Raw genomic sequence first — 20,621 nt, forward strand, 5'->3', positions numbered from 1 at the left:
ACAGAAAATTTATTTCTCTCTGCCTTCCAAGTAAGCATAAATAAATAAATACAAACCAATGTAAACAAAAAAAACTATCCATCAATTTCAAAATTGTTTGCACCAAAATGAACTTTTAATTCCACTTTCCACAAACCTTTTGAAGTCCTCATGTATTTGCTCAAATCCCTCGTCCATTTCCGCCCATTCAGTTGACTCTCTTCATCCCATGACTCCTGTGCACCCACATCCTTAACAGGGCTGTACTTCCGCCTCACGCAGCAAACAAGTCTCCCCTCTGCATGACTAATACTGCTGAGTAACCATGAATCTTCAGGCCAACTCCTGAAACAATGCACCCAGCTTTACCAGTGTTAAACTGTACCATACAACCATGGTAAGGGAATGCAAAAAATAAAATTAATTATAAAATACTCAATGAGATCCCACTAGCTTTTAACCACTGCTGTTTTGAAAAAATTTTACAAGACAATCTGTAATTCCAAAGAGGTGTCTCTCAATAGGGAAACACATCTGATATAAAGTACAAATCACCACAGTGACAGCTCTTTTCATGGGAAAATGATCAAATCAGAAAATGGACAGTAGGACTGGAGTCCTACTTATATCCAAATAAACTTTTAACTCAAAATTTTCACTTTCAAAAGGACTCTAAAATAAGACCAAAAATTCTTAACCTTCAAAAAGCAACATCAAAAATGATTCAACTTTATTGAGTCTATATTCCCGTTAATGAAAATTCAATTTGTCTCTTCTAGACTGAGTGCTTCGCCTACTCCAAAGACTCCCCTACCAAAGACTCCCCTACCAAAACATAACTTCCATGATGGCAAAGACAGCAGCAGCCTTTGTCTTGGATCCGATGCGCTGGCTCTGCAGCCATGTTTGGCCCTAGATGGGCTCAACAAATAAATAGTTCTATCACCCCCGACAACCATGCTTTTTAGATTATCAGCTTTCCAATCAGGATATGTGTAAAACTCAGCGGACTAGGAGACTTTTCAGGGAAGCAGTAGGGCACTCAGAAGTCGCACTGCTCCGTGCTCATCTCCTCCACATTTTCCAAACTGTGAATTATGAAACAATCTTCTCCTTTCCAGATCCACGGCTTCAAACACTGCCTCCCCCACGTCCCACTGTGTAACTCATCCCTAATGGTGCTGCGAAGCATCCCCACCTGTGCCTAAGGGAAGGCGTAAACTACAATACTTCTATTTCAGTTTAACCGTCCTTCAGGTCCTCAGCAGAAAACATACGCCACTACAGGCCACCACAGTTTAATTCTCCTCCCCTCTACCACCAAAAATTTGACCACAATGCTGTTCAAATCCAGAAGTGTCCACTTTGTTCCGCTGAAAATTAAAGTATACTTAAGCGACTGAAGAGTTTTTAAGGTGTTCTCCATCTGTCCTCTACTACTCACCACTTCCTAGGACTCACTCACACTGACAATACCTAAAATGCTCTTTGCCCTCCGGACTCCCCCCACAGTGCTCACAGAGCTGTCACGGTTCCCCTACTGACCAACCTGCAATCACCCCAAATTCAAATTCCCTGTAATATTGCAATCTCACCACTCTCATCTCCCATGACAATAGTCCCGAACCCTTCCCAAGCACACCCAACACAGGCACGACCACGTCTCTACACGCAGGCATGTGACACTGTCACCCTCACCTCGACCACCACAGGCTGCCCACATTACCTCCTCCAGATGATGTCCAGTCCCCAGGTAAAGCCACTGTCCACTCCTCCAGATCAAGATCCAGCCCCATCTCCTCCATGCTGCAGGCTCAAATCCCCAAAACTGTCTGCCCTCACTGTGCTCCGCTAGCTCCTCACATGCTGATCCCCTAACGTGCTGGCAACCATCAAGCATCCATCTCAACCCTGCAATCACAGGTAACCTAATCTTACTTTTGTTGTAAAAAATATGGGGTATTCACACGTTTCATTTTATTTATTTGAGAGAAGGAGGGAGGGAGACAGAGAGAGAAAGAAGTGTCTCCCATCTGCTGGTTCACTCTCTGAATGCCTGCAACAGCCGGGGATCACCAGCTGAAGCCAGAGCCCAAACCTCTGAGTCTCCCACATGGACCGCTGGGCCCTCAGGCCGGAGGCATCACCTGCTGCCTCCCAGTATGTACATTTGCAGGAAGCTGGGATGGAGAGCAGGGCCAGGACTGAAACCCAGGCACTCCACTGTGGGAGGCAGGCATCCCAGGCAGCAGCGTAACCTGCTGTGTCACAACACCCACCCCAATCAAAACGCTCTCCTGCCCTCTCATCATATCAAAGGAAACTCAAATGAAGAGTGCCCTTTCCTGTAGGCATTTATGATTGATCAGCAGTGTTTATTCATCCAAGAAGAAACAAAGAATGGAAATTCACAAAATATTTTAACTGTACATTTGACCAAAATCTGAGTATTTCATTATTCAAAATATAAGGGTTATAGTTCAACTGACAAGGCTCAAACTCAGCCATAAATTAAGAGTTTTTCTTACAAACATATATTCCATAGCTAACTACTCACAGAATACAATTATATGCACAAGAAGAACACTGCAGCATTGTTTAAAAGATGAAAAACGGGCCGGCACTGTGGCATAGGTTAATCCTCCACCTGCAGTGCCAGCATCCCATATGGGTGACAGTTCTAGTCCCAGCTGCTCCACTTCCAATCCAGCTCTCTGCTATTGGTCAGGAACAGCAGTAGAAGACGGTCCAAGTGCTTGCTTGGGCCCCTGCACCCACATGGGAGACCCGGAGGAGGCTCCTGGCTCCTGGCTTGAAATCAGCTCAGCTCTGGCCATTGTGGCCATTTGGAGAGTGAACCAAAGAATAGAAGACCTTTCTCTCTGTCTCTCCCTCTCTCTGTAACTCTACCTCTCAAATAAATAAAATCTTTAAAAAAATAAAATAAGGGGCGGCACTGTGGTGTAGCGGGTAAAGCCACTGCCTGCAGTGCCAGCATCCCAAATTAGAGCCGGTTCTGGTCCCAGCTGCTCCACTTCTGATCCAGCTCTCTGCTATGGCCTGGGAAAGCAGTAGAAGCTGGTCCAAGTCCTTGGGCCCTGCAACACATGAGACCAGGAGAAAGCTCCTGGTTCCTGGCTTCGGATCTGCTTTAAAAAAATAAAAATAAAATAAAAGATCAAAAACAGGAAGTTGAGTTGCAACAAGTTAAGCCACTGCTTGTGACACCCTCATCCCATAGCACGGTGCCAATTCAAGTCCCAGCGACCCCATGTATCCACGGAGGCAGCAGAAGATGGCTCAAGTACTTGCAGCCCTACCACTCACAGGAGACCCGGGTGGAAATCCCGGCCCCTGCCTTTGGCCTGGCTATTGCAGGCATTTGGAGAGTCGAACAACAGATGGAAGATCTCTCTGTCTCTGTCACTCTGCCCTTCAAATAGATGAAAATAAATCCTTTAAAATGCAAAAGAGCAGGCCAGCGTTGTGGCATACTGGGTAAAGCCCCAGCCTGCAGCTCCAGCATCCCATATGGGCACTGGTTCAAGTCCTGGCTGCTCCACTTCCAATCCAGGTCTGTGCTATGGCCTGGGAAAGCAGCAGAAGATGGCCAAAGTCCTTGGGCCCCTGCATTCCTGTGGGAGACCTGGAAGAAGCTCCTGGCTTCAGATCAGCCCAGTTCCACACTTTGTATCCATTTGGAGAATGAACCAGGGATGGAAGACCTCTCCCTCCCCACTCCGCCTCTGCCTCTCTGCAACTCTGCCTTTCAAATAAATACATCTTAAAAAAAAAAAATGGAGGTGGAGAGGGTGTGCATCTCACCTAGTGGTTAAGAGACCCAAGTCCTGGGGCCCTCACCATGGCATAGCCAGTAAAGCTACTGTGGCACTGGCATCCCATATGGGCGCCAGTTTGAGTCCCCGGCTGCTCCACTTCTGATCCAGCTCCTTGTTGATGGCCTGGGAAAACAGTGGAAGAATAGAAGATGACCCAAGAGCTTGGGCCTCTGCACCCATATGGGAGACTGGGATGAAACTCCTGGCTCCTGGCTTCGGATTGGCCTACCTTCAGCAGTTGCATCCATTTGGGGGGTGAACCAGTGGATGGAAGATCCCCCTTTCTCTCCCTTTCTTTGTAACTCTGCCTTCCAAGTAAATAAATAAATCTTAAAAAGAAAAGAAACTTGTGTCCTGTGTCCTGGATCCACGTGCCTGGGTTCAACACCTGACTCTGGCTTCCATCTTGCTCTCTGGCACTGAAGACACTGGGAGACAGAAGGTGGTGGCCTGCGCGCTGCGTGGGTCCCTGCCACCTATGCAGTTCCTTGCTCCTGACTATGCCTCAGCCCAGTCCCAGACATCTGGGAAGTAAACTGGAGAAGGGAGTACTCTATCGCTCTACCTGTCAGATAAATTTTAAAAAAACAAGGGAAGTTCTATCCATTGATTAAAAACATTCCCAAAGAAGACTAGGTAATAAGCTAAGGCTGTGAAACTGTGTAGTGTGAATCTATTTATTTTATTTGCTAAATGCAGAGATATTGTGTACATAAACACATCTTCCCCAATGTCTATGTACTTAAAACTGAAAGCAAAAGGGACTATACCAAACACAGTTTTGTAACAATCCATATTATATATAAAATATATGCAAGTACATATAATTGTGCATGAATATGTAGAGAAAATTCCTGGTAGGAAAAACTCAAGAGCCATTAGCTATGGAACATGAGAAGGGAGGAGGAGCTGACTTGTGTATAAACTGTGAGTATAAATACTCGTCCATCTTTAAAACTGGAATGTCCCAGGTGATCAAAATTATACATCGTATGTGTTAGGACTGCTCTATCAGCAAGCCCGACCGAGTGATTAAAAAGAACAAGTACCCAACACTGAGAGAAGAGATACCGCCCAGTGGCATGGAGCCTCAGCGATCCACAGCGCATCACCACCACTCAGGACAGGAAGCCACGAGGATGTGGAGCAGACCAACCTCTGGCCATTGGCGAAGCCCCCCAGGAACCTCCCATGACTCTCGCAAGCTGAAACTTCCCCAACACAACCCTTCCCGCTCCTCAGCAAAGGGCACAGGTGCCAAGCTCCCCAACATGTTTTCCAAACATGCTAAAGTGCTAATCTACAACATGGAAGTGCTAATCTACAACTTTTAAAATGACAACCAGCTAACTGATAAAGTGTTAAGCAAGCAACAAGTAAATAATGTCCCCCTAGAAATATCTCCATTTTAAATTAGGGAATCCAGATCTTACCTTCATCTCATGGAATGAATTTCAACCAGGAAAACCGTGACCAATCAGATGAAAAGGAAAGTAACAATCTGGGGACAAGACCTATTTTTGTATGCCTTCTAAATATGCCAAATAAAATACTTACCTACCCATATACCTTAATGCTGATATATATACTGCCCACTATAGTACTGATACTAACATTACCTTTAAGTATTCATCGCACTCAATCACACTTTTTCTACAGGACTAAAAAGGACAGCTGAGTGAGCCAACCATTCATGAGGAAGGAGCTCACACATAAAATGCAGTGTAATTTAGAATGACAGCTATCCATACAAAATCTCAGTGCACCCAGAACTCCTTGTCCCCTACACTTTTTCAAAGAATCAAAAGTCATGAAAACTAATACTAGGGGCCAGCACTGTGGCACAGTAGGTTAATCCTCTGCCTGTTTGAGTCCTGGCTGCTCCACTCCTGATCCAGCTCTCTTCTATAGCCTGGGAAAGCAGTGGAAGATGGCCCAAGTGCTTGGGCCCCTGCACCCATGTGGGAGACCAGGAGGAGGCATCTGGCTCCTAGCTTCGGATCAGTGTAGCTCCGGCTGTTGTGGCCACCTAGGGACTGAACCAACAGAAGGAAGACCTTTCTCTCTGTCTCTCCCTCTCACTGTAGGTAATTCTACCTCTCAAATATAATAACATCTTTATTAAAAAAAAAAAAAAACTAATACTAATTCCAGCCTGATTTTTAAGATTTATTTGCTTAAAAGGCAGAGTGACAACGAAACAGAGAGAGACAGAGAGAAAGAGAGATCTTTCACTCCCCAAATGGCGACAAGGGCCAAGATAGGCCAAGCCAAACCAGGATCCCAAAACCCCATCCAGGTCTCCAGCATGGACGGCAGGGACCCAAGTACTAGGGCCATCACTCATCACCTTCCTAGGTAAGTTAGCAGGGAGCTGGATCAGAAGCAAAGCAACCCAGACTCAGGACTGGAACTGGCACTCCAATACGGGATGCCAATATGGCAAGGGTTGGCTTAAGCCCTGTGCCACACTACTTATTCTTTTTTATTAAAGGTTATATTTTATTTACTTGAAAGGCAAAGTTAGAAAGAAAGATCTTCCAGCTGCTGGTTCACTCCCTAGATGTCCACACAGCTAGGGTTGTGGCAGGCTGAAGCCAAACGCCAGGAGCCAGGAGCTTCGTCCAGGTCTCCCACATCGGTGCAGGGGCCACCTTCCATTGCTTTCCCAGGCACATTAGCAGGGAGCTAGATTGGAAGTGGAGCAGCCGGGTCTTGAATGGGTGCCCACATGTGATGCCAGCATCACAGGTGGCTTAACTCACGACGCCACAGCGCTGTCCCATACACACCCACTTTATTCTGCGGCACTGGTCACGCACTTAGCTTTTTGCATCCATTTCCTTCAGTGCTTCTCAAAATGTCCCACTGCCTAGGAACTACCTGGAGTCCTTACTAAGAACGCCAACTCCAGAACATCACTCCAACCTAAAGAAGAAAAGAATTAACCCGAGAACCATATAACTTGGACAAGTTCTCCAGAAGACTGCTTGAGAACCATTAGTTTTCCCAAGTCCTCTCTAGACTTAATATCTGAGTTCAAAGGAATCCACTATCTGCCTCTTTTTTCAAACCCACAGCAATTTGGGCCTGGAAATTACTTAGCACCCATGTCCCACAACACCACACCCAGGTTCAATTCCCAGCCCTGGATCCTGACTCCAGCTTCCTGCTGTTGCAAACCGTGGGAGGCACTGGTGAAATCAAGACCCAGACTGAGTTCCCAGTTTCGCTTCCGCAGCCCCCACATCTTCCAGCTGTTGTGGGCACCTGGGGAGTGACTGATTCTTTGATTCTATCTTCCTTCACCCCCTTCATCCCCATCTCTCTCGAAAAATAATTTTTTAAAAAAAGCCACAGAAACTACAGAGAAAGATGCTGGATAGTAAGTTATTTCAAGCATCACGGCTACCATACCTCTTGTAATGTTCAGTAACTCAAGCATTTACTGAAATTCTGACACGATCCAAGTGGTATTCTAGCACTGTTTGCTGAAGACAGGAGCAAGAACACACAGCACAGTCCAGTAGGTTAGTAACAATGATCTAAAAACTTAAGATTGCAAATACTGTTTACAAAGGATATGATCACAGCAATCGTGTTATACCAGAAAAGTATCAGGAAAATGCTATTATGCAATACTAAAAGCATAAGCTACATTTTTCTAACCATAAATATACACATACATATATATTATGTAATAGATGATCTATTTGAATTTGTACTTTATAGTTCAAAAGATTAACAACCAAATATAGAAAACAAGATTTATTAATTAGTGCAATTAGCTGTCATTTCAAAGTGTGTTTCTGGAAGTTTCTTCAAAAACATTTGAAAGCGTGACTGGTAGTATTTTTCATCATTCTCCATTCTTCAGTAGAAACAGAGAGCCGCCCTGCCAAAGACCACAGTCTCAGCCTCCCTTGCAGCTACATATAGCCACACAACCAAGCTCTAGCCAACAGGATGTAAACAGAAGTCACGTATGCCCACTCCAGACCTGCCTGTAATGGAAAGGGGTGTGCCTCCCCGTCCCCTATTCCTGCACCGTCGTCGTGCTGGGGCGCAACTCCTAAAGCGCAGGAGAGCAGCAAGACAGAGAGAACCAAGTGTCCCCGCGTCATAGAGCCGCCACAGCGGCCTTACAGCACCTATCCAAGTGTCCCCGCGTCACAGAGCCGCCACAGCGGCCTTACAGCACCTATCCAAGTGTCCCCGCGTCACAGAGCCGCCACAGCGGCCTTACAGCACCTATCCAAGTGTCCCCGCGTCACAGAGCCGCCACAGCGGCCTTACAGCACCTATCCAAGTGTCCCCGCGTCACAGAGCCGCCACAGCGGCCTTACAGCACCTATCCAAGTGTCCCCGCGTCACAGAGCCGCCACAGCGGCCTTACAGCACCTATCCAAGTGTCCCCGCGCCACAGTGCCGCCACAGCGGCCTTAGAGCACCTATCCAAATGTCCCCGCGTCACAGAGCCACCACAGCGGCCTTAGAGCACCTATCCAAGTGTCCCCTTGTCACAGAGCCGCCACAGCGGCCTTACAGCACCTATCCAAGTGTCCCCGCGTCACAGAGCCCCCACAGCGGCCTTAGAGCACCTATCCCGCTGTTTTATGATGGAAAAATAAACTTCTCACGGAAGCCACTGCATTTAGTCAGACTTAAGTCCCATCCACATCCTAACTAACGCACAGAGAAAGTTTCAATTAATAAGAAATACTACCTTTCTCTCTGTCACTCTCTCTCACTGTCTAACTCTGCCTGTCCAAAAAAAAAAAAAATTAATAATACTAAGCAATCACTACTGATCAACTCAGAAAAGCTAAAACTCTAAATGCCTATTTTGTCACAATAAAACTTCCTATAGAAACCCCACAACTGAGATTATTACCATTGTACCAGCTCCAACTAATATGGCATTTTACACTCTTAAAAGGATCTCATTAGAGTATCTCATTTTATGCGCTCAAAATCCTGAGCAAGCTACCTGGTGCTAACCACACTTGGCTTATAGGATACTGACGAGCACAGAAGCTGTTTTGCCGAAGATCATGGAGTTAACCAGGCAGGATTCAACATGCAGGTTCCTCAATCCATCAACTCCATGTACATGTATACAGGATGGGTCTACAAGAAGCTAATGGGAAGTGAATGTTATCAAAGCATTGTGTGTGAATTTCAAAAACTTTTTGCACTAAAATAAACACTTCAATTCTATTCTCCACAAACTTTCTCAAGTCCCCTCAATCTCTGTAACTGGGTGTGTGCCAGACACTGAGTCACAGCCATAATCAACATGGACTGCTGTCCAACAGACCTTACAATCTAACGGCCAGGAAGAGACTGACACCAAGTGAGTAATATATAATTAGAAAAAAGCAGAGGGCCTTTCTTGGCCAGGAACGCTTGGCCAAGGAACCTCACCTGGACTGGGGCTTGAGGAAGGCCTCTCGGAGACTCCAGGATGAGCATAAATGGACAGCGGGGAAGCGAAAGGCGAGAAGAGGCTATGAAGAAGTGTGCACGCGTTATCTCAGTCTTTACAAGGACCCTAGCGTGGCTCCCACCCGCTGGTCTGCAGCTGACACAGCCACTGAGCGGTAGAACCTCGTGGCACGCAGATCTGCCTGGCCCAGGATGCTCAGCTCACCATCTCCCAAAGATCTTTCCATGGCACCATGCTGCCTCACCTGCTACCCATAACAAGAAGCCAACAGTCTGGACAGGTGTCACAGCTGCAGCATCTTCTACCAAACACGTGTGCCACGATGCAAACCTTAACCACAAATGCCCACAATTAAAAAAAAAAAAAAAACTTTACTGGAAATTTCATAATTTGGAAAAATTCTTAGATTACTTAATGAGCTATTACTTAAAACAAAAATGATTCTGAAAATCAGTTTCCTCTCGTGTTCACTAGGCCCTCTAAAAAATAAACAGTATTTCAATTATGGGGAAATTAAACTCAAAGTAATTCATCGGCAGGCAAGAGTACAGACACATTTTAAACCAGTACTCATGGAGCATGTGTCCTCAAACAGAAAAAATACACATAACATATATGCATATACTTTGCCAAAACTTAGTTTTAACAACATTAAAAAAAAAAAAAAAAAAACCTCCTTGAACACACAGCACATAGCTGTGGTAGAACTAATTGACAAGAATCCAAAATGGTTCTATATTTAGCAAAAAGCTGGCCCACAAGGAACCACATCAATGTTCACTGTTAAGGTACTACCTCTACTAAGAAATGTTAACTCCTTATGGAACCTGTCAGTAGGACCTGAAAGCAAAAGCATCAACTTTTCAACAACAGTCAGCTGGTTCACCCGATGCAATGTTTCCAAGTCACTGTTTCTTTCCTACACCAAAACGTGAACCTAAGGCCTCTTGACTTCCGGGCTGGACTTTTTCATTCTAGCTGAACAAAACAGAGGGGACAACGGGAAAGACTTCAAAGGATTTCCTCATGGAAAGAAAACTGAGGAGAAATTTTAGGTAATTTAAAAATTATTTGATGGGTTTTTACATGTAATTAAACACAAATCTTTTTTTTTTTTTTTGACAGGCAGAGTGGACAGTGAGAGAGACAGAGAGAAAGGTCTTCCTTTGCCGTTGGTTCACCCTCCAATGGCCGCTGCGGCCGGCGCACCGCGCTGATCCGAAGCCAGGAGCCAGGTGCTTCTCCTGGTCTCCCATGCAGATGCAGGGCCCAAGCACTTGGGCCATCCTCCACTGCACTCCCGGGCCACAGCAGAGAGCTGGCCTGGAAGAGGAGCAACCGGGACAGAATCCGGCACCCCGACCGGGACTAGAACCCGGTGTGCTGGCGCCGCAAGGCAGAGGATTAGCCTAGTGAGCCGCGGCGCCAGCCTAAACACAAATCTTAACTCTCCCAAATTTTTAACCAAAAATTGTGCAAGGTTTGGGCTATGAATTACCATCAAACTACTGACTGCCCAATGGCCAAGATAACATGTGCTGAGGAGTCTGTTAGAAGGCACAGCCACTCGGTACACATAAGTGTTACTTACTACACAGGCGCACAACTCGCTTCTGACAAGGCCACTGTGTTAGGATCAAGTTTCAGGCGACCATGTCTTGACAAGTTTCAAGTAATATCTTTACTTCCAAATCAAAAAGACAACTGTTTATGGAAGTAAAATTACCAAAACACTCACCAGGAAATAAAACATTCTAGTTCACAGATTAAGTTACTCAAGAATACTATAAAAGACTGTAAGACATTATATAACACTAATAATAATTTGGGGAACAAAGTGCCACGTTCTTGATAAAGACTCTATGAAGTCCTGGGGTTTTGATAGGTTTGGATGGTTAGGTTTTCCTGGGGGGAGGGGAGGAAGGGGTATCAGGGAGGAGGAAGAACTGACAGGTGAGCACAGGAAATAGGAAAGCTCTCCCCTGTTAGGAGAAAGCTAATGTCAAAGCAAAAATAAACCGACACAAACCTAATTACTGATGCCAACAAGGTCACAAGTTACGCCCCTCTACCATTACTCTTACTTTCATGTCATGTAAAAGACAATTCCCTTCCTACCCTAATGCAAGTATTTCTATCCAAATTTTCTTCCCATAGCTAGATACCTGCCAATCACAAACATGTACATGAAAACACTTCTGGGCAAACTAAACTTCTAAGATATTTCTTTTTTAAAGCCAATGCCTGCAATGCTGACATCCCATATGGGTGCTGGTTCAAGTCCCAGCTGCTCCACTTCCGATCCAGCTCTCTACTATGGCCTGGGAAAGCAGCAGAAGATGACCCAAGTCCTTGGGCCCCTGCACTCCCATGGGAGACCCGGAAGAAGCTCTGGATCCTGGCTTCAGATCAGCCCAGCTCCAGCCACTGCAGCCATCTGGGGAGTGAACCAGCAGACTCTGTCTTCTCTCTCTCTCTCTCTCTCTCTGCCTCTCTATAACTCTGCCTTTCAAATAAATGGAATAATTAAAAAAAAAAAAAAAACACTTAAGTACTTAGAGATGAAGTTATATGACAGCATAATAATTAAAAAAAAAAAAAAACATGGTTTTCAAGTAACAGTCAAAATGCAATACAAACCAGCATTCTCTTTGCATGGTTACAAGACGAAATGCATGCCAAAGGTCCTTGTAGCAATGTTTGTAATAAGTTATCTTCAACTCTGCCTTTGTAGCTAAATAGCTAAATATTCAAAATACTATGAAAACCCAAGTTGTTTAAACACTCCCCAGCCCTATGTAGTTAAGTCATGAACACAATACACAATAACTTTCCATAAATAAAACTAAGTGGTAGGTATCAGAAAATACAGAGGAAATAATTTTCAAGGGTCTTTATTTAAACTATCCACAATGCCAAACAAGATATTGCACTAAAGCAGAATATTTTCATTTATCTTGAATGTTAGAGCCACTAAAAAACTGGGCTGACATTAATGTTTTAGTTTCTAGTACACAGTAATTTTTTATGTCGGTTAAGTTTCTAATAGGTACCACCAAAATGTCTTGAAATCTCAAATTTCTAAGAGTACGATCTCACTAGATTCCTCTCACTCTTACCAATAATTCATTCATTTGAGCCTATTTCTCCAAATCTAAAATTTCTTCAGTACCCACCCTAAGTGCACAGTGGTGAGCCCTCCTCTCACAGTGATTAACTGCTGGCCTAGGCCTCTCCCAAGCACACCGAACCTTCTTAGAAAGGAACGTGGTGCAGACACTGACAGGAGTCCTTAACTTCCTGGCAAGGTTTGAAGTCTAGATCAACTTGGACAGCTACCATAAACACCACTGCTATGCCAAGACAAATGCGCCCAAAGCCCGGAGTACTCCAGGTCTAAGTCATACGTACATGAAACATTGACTATAACCAAATAAACTTCTTCCTTAAACCGCCGCTTCTCTGACACAGTCCTCTTCAGTGCACGACCTTGGCGTGCCGAATTTTAGCCCTAGCTTCAGATTTATTACCTATCTGAAAGGAGTATCCTCTTAAAGCAAATGAATAACATTTTTTTAAAAAAAAAAAAGGCTAAAGGTAATTCCACTGAATTACTAAAATACCTCGAAATCAAAGTACTAAGTGTATTCATTATTAAACACTTTGGACGTGTATAAGGTACAGAAGAAATCTAAATATTCAAAGGGAAAAATGACTGAAAATAACTACACAAAACTTTACGACTCCTAACACTTTAAGGATGTCTATAATTAAAATTAAGTGTGAAGACTAAGAAGCACCAAGGAATATGAATTCCTCCCATTCAAAAATCGACTGCCTGGTTTTCCTCGGGGAGAGAGGGGCTGGCAAGTCTCATTAAAGAGGCTCACCTCCGCCTTGCCGCTCCACCCCTGCAAACTACAAAGTCAATCCCATGCCAAAAGCCGTAAGTGGACACAGTCTCTTAGAATCGAACCCTGAGTCACTGCACGCAAGTCGTTCCGAAATTTGCTAGTTAGAACCTAGCCAGCCCCCCTGGCTCCGGGAGCCCCGGCTGTGTGACCTTGGAGGAGTCACTGCCCCCTCTCCGGGCTCAATGTGCCCATCTGTAAAATGGGTTATCACCTCCTACCGGTAGCACACGGGGTAAAACATCCCCACAGCCGTGAGAGGAGTGGCAGCCACCATCCGCCCTGATCTCTACAGGCGAAAACAATGCAGACGGGGTCTCTTCCGACCATCGGGGCGGAATTCCAGAAGCAAACGGTGCCGGCATCCAAGCGCTGCACCTGCAGTGTGGGAGTCCTAGGATCCAGGGACGGGCGGAAGGCACAGGCGGCCACGGACTCACGGATTTTGCCATTTTTAACTGTTTCGGGCTGGAGGGGGTGGGGGGAGGCCTCCGCCGAGTGCTCAGACAGCCGGCGGGCCTGCGCCTATAAATAGCCTCGCCAAGTTTTGCTGCGATACACAGGTATCCATCTCGACCCGAGCAGGCCACCGCCGCCCCGCACCCCGGCCCCGGCGCGGCCCCCCGACCTTCGCCGGCGCCCGGCGCGGCCCCGCCGCTCAGCCCGAGCCTTGTCCTTGCGGAGGAGCCCGGCGGCTCCCACGCCGGTGGGGACCGAGAGGAGGGACGAGGGAGGAGCTGGGGGAAGAGGATGAGGAGGAAGAGGAGGAGGAGGAGGAGGAGGGACGCAGCCTCCTCCCCTCCGCCCAGGGAAGGGCCGGCGCGGGCCGCGGCCCCCAGGCCCGGCTCCCCGGAGGCCGCGGCCCCGCGCCCGCCCTCGCCGCGCTCCCGCCTCCCCGCCGGGCCGCGGCCTGCGGGCTCCCTGCCCGGGCCCCGGGCGCCTCCTCCTAAGATGGCAGGTCCCTCCCCGCGCCCGGCCGGCCGCCGCGCCGGACACTCACCGGGACGATGGCGGGGCGCCCGCGCCGCTCCCTCCGGTGAGTCTCAGCCGCGGCCTCCGCGGCCAGCGCCGCCCCCGGCGCCCCCGGCGCCCCCGGCTCCGGGCCGCGCCGCAGCCGCCTCAGCCGCCTCAGCCGCGCTCCGGCGGCGCCCTGCCCGCCGAACACCGCAGTCCCCGGGCCCGGCGTGGAGGGCGGCGGCGGCGGCGGCTTCTTCCCGAGGAGGATTTTGTAAATCGCACAAAATGGCGCGCGCTCCGACGCTGCGCAGCGAGAAGCGCCGGGGCCCGAGCGGCGGCGGCGGCGGCGGCGGCGGCTTCTCCGCCAGGAGCGCCCGAACCGCCCGCCCCCGAGAGCCCGCACGGACAGACAGACACACGCACGCACGCCCGCTGCCTCGCACACACACACTCACACCGGTCCCGCCCGCCCGCTCGCTGGCCGGCGGCGGCAGCGGCACCACCAGCAGCAGCAGGAACAGCAGCAGCAGCGGCGGCGGCGGCCGCGGCGGCGGCGCCCGCACCCCCCGCTCGGGGTGTCCGCTCCCCGAGCCCGACCTGGGCCGCGATCAGCAGCAGCGACGGCAGCAGGCTCCCCGGATCCCCCCGCCGCGGTCGCCGCCGCCACCCCCGCCTCACTCCAATGGGGCTTTTTATTATTATTCGGGCGGGAAGCGAAAGGGTTTAAAAAAAAACCAACCAACAAAATGGCGACGGACCGACCCGGTCGCTATGGCAACTGTCAATCAAAGCGCAAAACCCCGGCTGACGTGCTGACGTCCTGCGCCCGCCCCCCCGGCCCCAAGCCGGCGGGCGGGGCCTGTTGCCCGGGAAACGGCAGATTCCGTTCCCTCCTTTCCTGCGCCCCCTCGGTCCCCAGCCAACCACCCAGCCCCCCTCGGGTCACGTGAAGGATAAATTCGGAGCTCGGGCCCGCTACGGGTGTCAGAGGAGGGCGCGTGACTCGCTCGGGGGAGGGGTGCGGAGGGGGACGGCCGGGCCGGGGGCGAGGCGGCCGGGGAGGCGGCGGGCGCTCGCGCACGGGCCCGGCCGCCGCCTCGCCCCGCCCCGCGCCCGCCGCGCCCGCGCCGACTGCGGCCCCGGGAGCGCGCGCGGCCTCCCGCGCTTCCGCGCCGGGGGGAGGGGCGCGCGCGGCCGCGGGGCGGGGAGCCGGGGAGCCCACCCCGCGCGCCCGGGCCCGAGGGCTCTCACCGCGGTGCGGCCGCTGCCTTCCCGGGGGCCGCGCGGACGAGCCGTTCTCGGGCGGGCGCGCGGCGGGGGCGGCGGGGCGGGGAGGAGGCCGCGCGCCCCGGGCATCCCAGGAATCCCGGGCGCCGCGGCCGCAGCCGGGGTGCCCCTGCGGCTGACGCGCGGCCGGGCCCTGCCACGTGGGAGCACGTCCGGGCCTCCGCTGCAGACCCCGCCGTGGGCGCCCGCGGCCGCAGCCCGTCCGCGACACCGGCCCCGGGTCTGCTAGTCCGCGTACCCCTCCCACGCGGGGATGGTCTGCTGTGCCCCCCCCCCCCAGGTACTGGGGTCTAATCAGCGTTTGTGCGGACGGTGCCTGCACGCAGTCGCTCATCTGTTGGTTGATTTCTGAGCCTGACTTCGCCGTGTGCAGGTCGTGTCCCTGTCGGGGTCTTGGGCTCGGTCTCCTCACAGACTAGCCACGGACACAGTCTGACAAACGCAGGTGTAGAAGGAGAAATCCCAGTGAAAGCCTGCAGCCCGTGTAAATTTCCAACAGAATTCCCCTCCCACAGTTTACAGTTACAACACTGATAGATGAAGGCGATCATTCAAATGAGCAAAGGCCCTGGAAGTAATCAGACCGGACCTGAAATAAATTTGGCAAAAAAAAAAATTAGGCAAGTGGCTAGCTTCAGACTGATTCTCATGACTGCCTAAAATAAAAGAAAGTTCTGGATTGCTGGTGTTTTCAAACTTGCCCTCCTAATGTAATTGAGGTCTGCAAACAGCTTCGCATCTAAGGAAGAGGAAGTGGCCAACGGTGTCCCTGTTCATGAAAGAGGTTGTCACCCGGTGCTTCCAAGCTCAAACTTCCACCTGGAAGACCAACCCCTCCCTCCCTCCACCTGCTCTCCTCCTTCTCCCCACTCCAGCCCGTCCACCAGGGTTTCACTGCTGCCCCACACTTGAGCAAGTGCGGCCTTGACCACTAAGTTAGACCTGAGTCAAGTTTTCATTGCTAGCAATGGAGGAAGCTCGCATAATTCACGTCTAAGTAACAGAATAGGACAAGATCGCCAGGAGTAGATCCTCGTCTCAGATGGATCGAGGGGTTCATGGGGTGAGGGAAGTCTTCAGGTCATAGGCACACAGGGGTCAGAGGCATCCCCAGCGTTCACGTCTAGAACGCTGCTCGCTTCTCTCCCAGAGTGACTGCTTTAGACAGCAGTGACCTGCGTGCCCAGGATGGAACGCTGTGAACGGGTTTTGTGTGGGCTTCCCCTAAACACTAATTACCAGAGTCCTTCCTGGCTACGTGTGTTCTCTTGTTTGGTGCCAGCCATAACTTACACATGTAGCCAGGAAGGACTCTGGTATGGATGCCAGCGTGGTGCAGAGCTGAGAGACCCTCTCCGTGGGTTTCACTTAGAAGTGTTTGATGGCCTAAGAAAATCCAGAGAAGCAGAATCCCTCAATGGGCAGCTACTTCCCACGCCTGTTAGAGGTCTCATCCTCACTATAACATTGTATCTCTGTTATACAGCTGAGAGAGCAAGGCCTGAAGTGACTCTCCCCAAGCCGGCCCACCTGTGAGCAGGGGAAGTCAGAATTCAAACCCAGGAGTGGCTGCAAAGGCCATGTGTCGGCAGACTGTTTGGAAGCAGGGTTGTCACCGAGGTAACCCCGATTAAAGGAGGTCTCTGTGATGTGCCCTGATCCCAGGTGACTGGTGCCCTGGTGCAAAGGAGAAGTTTGGAGGCCCACATACACAGAAGACACGGAGATGACCTCTGCAAGCCGAAGCCAGAGAGTGCGGGCAAGTGGCCGGGAGGCCTGGAACAGGCCATCGTCGGGAAGCCCCATGCCCACCTGGAGCTGAGACGTCTTACCTGGGACACGATACGTTTCTGTTGAGGTGCCTACTTTGTGGGCGTTCTGGTGCTAACGGAAACCCAGAGGTCCAAGTGAAGCAGGGGTTTTGCTCCACATCCCTGGGCGATCGCTCTGGGTGATGCTGTACTCTAAGTCAGAACGTCAGTGGTTGGACTCCTGCTGGGAGTTTTAACGCAAATAGTCCATGGACAAACCAGCCAATGTTCTTATCTCTGCGCTCACAATTTCTGACACCCCTGATGTTCTTACAGACAAGTGAAGCCCTTCATCGCCCTGCTGGTACAAGCGTCATTCACTGTTCTGACCTTGGGGCCTGCCATGCGGCACAATCAGTTAAGCCTCTGCCTGCAGCACCAGCATCCTCTAGGGGTGCAAGTTCAAGTCCTGGCTGCTACACTTCCAATCCCACTCCCTGGTAGTGCACCTAGGAAAGCAGCAAAGATGGCCCAAGTGCTTGGGCCCCTGCACCCAAGTGGAAGGCCTGGAAGAAGCTCCTGGCTTCAGCTTGGCCCAGCCCAGCCCCGGCCATTGTGGCCATCTGGGGAGTGAAACAGCAGGTGGAAGACCTCTCTCTCTCTCTCTCTCTCTCTCTCTCTCTCTTTTCTCTCTCTCTCTTCTCTCTGTAACTCCGACTTTCAAGTAAATCAACAAATCTTTTTAAAATGTTGTTCTGACACTAAAAGTAATTCGTGAATATAAAAACTTATTAAAAAGAAGCAAAGTTAAAATGAGAGAGGCCTTATATAAACTGACAATAGTAGTATGCTATGAACCAAGAAGTTAATAAGCAACTATACCCAAGTTCCAAACAAAAAATAAAAATTACCGTTATGGCAATTACCAACAATTTTACCATACAGAAAGCAGTAAGTAGGCTAGGATTACCAGTAGGCATCACTCAGGAACACACCTCCTTTGTATGTTCTTAACAGCATCCACCCTTCCGACTTTCTTAAGAAGACAAGTGTGCACTCACACACATTTCACACCAGCAGGTGTGTCCATGCCTTGTCTAATCACAATTGTGCTATGAACTCATTTTTGTGTTAAACAATTGAAATTTAAATAATAACATTAATAGCAATTAGTATTCCATCGGTTGAATGAGCCATCACTCACTAAGCCTCCTCTATATTTTAAGGAAGTTTCCATTTTTTCTTATTACAAAAAAAGTTGTATAAACATCACATATATATATATATATTAAACATATATACAGACACACACAGAGTTATTTCCCCCAGATAAAGGGAGAAAAGTCCTTAAAAAAAAAAAGTTCGACTCGTGTTGTCGAAGGACTTCAGAAGGAAACAGCTGTTAAGACACCGCTTGGGATGCCCACGTTCCATATCAAAGTGGCTGGGTTTGGGTCCCACTCAGCCTCTGATTCCAGCTTCCTGTTCACCCATCCCCTGGGAAGCAACAGATGATGACTCAAGAACCTGGGTCCCTGCTGCTCATGGGAGAGACCTGGATGGAGTTCTGGGCTCCTGGCTTCAACATGGCCCAGTCTCAGCTATCACAGGCATTTGGGGAGTGAACCAGCAAATGGAAGCACTCTCTCGCTCCCTCGCTCTCGCTCTCTCTCTCTCTCTAACTCTGACTTTCAAATATATAAACAAATCTTTAAAAAAAAAAAAAAGGCCATATGCTGTTATGGTATCAACACCACATATCCAACACGCGGTCAAATGTCCTGTGGCTCTTGCCACTCCAGGCCATCTCTCAAGTGGGCTAGCCCGGATTTCTCCACTCCTGGAAGCCTCCTTACTTCCTCTCCACCGCACACCTGGATAAAGTGCTCTGCCACGTTTCTCCCAGCATCTTAAAGTTGCCAATGAGACTGGCTTATGCCAAATGTGGTCCAAGTGCACCTTTTTTTTTTTTTTAAACAGGACAATATCTGTTACCATCCTGTCATGTAAGCATTTTACCAATATTATGTCCTGAATTATCATTAATGTTTTCTCTTCCAGTGACATGAAGGCAAAGACTAAATAGAAAATATGAAGTTGGTAAAGTGTGTATTTCACATTGTCTTGGAATATCTTGAAATAGCCTTGTTGCAACATTTTGGACACCTTAAGAAGAAACCCACCTTTATATATTGATTCATAAGTATATAATCCTCAATAATTTTAACAGCTACAGGGAAAATGCCTTAATGAAACTGCAAAAAACAATTAAGTACATGGAATTAAAACGAGGTAGGAGGCACAGACTTCCACCAAGACCGCTTCCTGCAGTGGTTAGTTAGTGCAGCTCTTGAGAGTTTCGGCTTATTTTCTTGGCTTTTTAATCTAGGTATGCAGTGGATGGCATTTAATATTCCTAGGGTGTTTTTGGTTATGCACATTTACTGCTATTATCTTCAACATGTTTCCAAGTTTTGCATTGGTTTAATTGAAAATGTATTTACGTAGTTATGGCAGTGGTATTCATTCTACCATAGGAGTATTTTTTTTTTTTTTTTTACAGGCAGAGTTAGACAGTGAGAGAGAGAAAGAGACAGAGATAAAGGTCTTCCTTCCGTTGGTTCACCCCCCAGTGGCCGCTACGGCCAGAGCTGCGCAGATCCGAAGCCAGGAGCCAGGTGCTTCCTCCTGGTCTCCCATGCGGGTGCAGAGACTCAAGCACTTGGGCCATCCTCCACTGCCTCCCTGGGCCTCAGCAGAGAGCTGGACTGGAAGAGGAGCAACCGTGACAGAACCGGCGCCCCAACCAGGACTAGAACCCTGGGTGCCGGCGCCGCAGGTGGAGGAGGATTAGCCTAGAGAGCCGTGGCGCCGGCCTGCATGTTCATTTCTTAACTGTAAGTGGTTTGGGGACAAGGATCCTATATTTTCATCTTGGTATCCCAAACGCCGTATCTGGCATTTTGTAAGTATGGATGATATTGTATTTTTTTCTTAAGATTTATTTTTATTGATTTGAAGGCCAGAGTTACAGAGAGAGAGGAAGAGACAGAGAAAGAAAGAGATCTTCCATCCACCGGTTCACCAAAATGGGTGAAACAGCTGGGGCTAATCCGAGCCAAAGCCAGGAGCCAGGAACTCCACTCTGATCTCCCATGTAGGTGGCAGGGGCCCAGGTACTCAGGCACCTCCCGCTACCTTCTCAAGCACATTAGCAGGGAGCTGTATTGGAAGCTAAGCGGCCAGAACCTGAAACATGGGCTTAACTATTGCACCCCGACACCTGCCCCTGGTCCCTGCTAATTTTCCCCCATCCTACATAAAGCTTTTCACAATCATAAAATTTGAAGAGAAATCGTCCAGCGGTTTGTGCAGAAGCAAGAAATGTGTTTGTCCTATCTTAAGATGGATAGAACTTCTCTCCAGTACCAGAGGAAACACTTTTGTC

General features: G+C 49.0%; 1 protein-coding gene and 1 long non-coding RNA gene across 5 annotated transcripts in view; one reads left to right on the forward strand and one right to left on the reverse strand.

Annotated features, from left to right (window-relative positions):
• Window positions 1–14,896, reverse strand: part of DYRK1A (dual specificity tyrosine phosphorylation regulated kinase 1A) — a 143,921-nt gene extending 129,025 nt beyond the window's left edge. Inside the window, exon 1 of one of the 4 annotated variants that reach the window (XM_062205005.1) lies at window positions 14,875–14,896. The gene's annotated coding sequence lies outside the window, so the exon portion shown is untranslated. Of the gene's footprint in view, window positions 1–13,399; window positions 13,716–13,806; window positions 13,863–14,178; window positions 14,248–14,874 lie in introns of those variants that run through there. The other 3 variants (XM_062204979.1, XM_062205015.1, XM_062204989.1) reach the window with 3 other exon arrangements.
• LOC133769801 (uncharacterized) lies at window positions 14,141–17,852 on the forward strand. The gene is made up of 2 exons (XR_009867274.1): window positions 14,141–14,214; window positions 16,909–17,852. It is a non-coding gene; the product is annotated as an uncharacterized LOC133769801 (long non-coding RNA).
• Window positions 17,853–20,621: the final 2,769 nt, after the last annotated feature.

Source organism: Lepus europaeus, chromosome 2 (assembly GCF_033115175.1).
Source record: "Lepus europaeus isolate LE1 chromosome 2, mLepTim1.pri, whole genome shotgun sequence".
Lineage (NCBI taxonomy): Eukaryota > Metazoa > Chordata > Mammalia > Lagomorpha > Leporidae > Lepus > Lepus europaeus.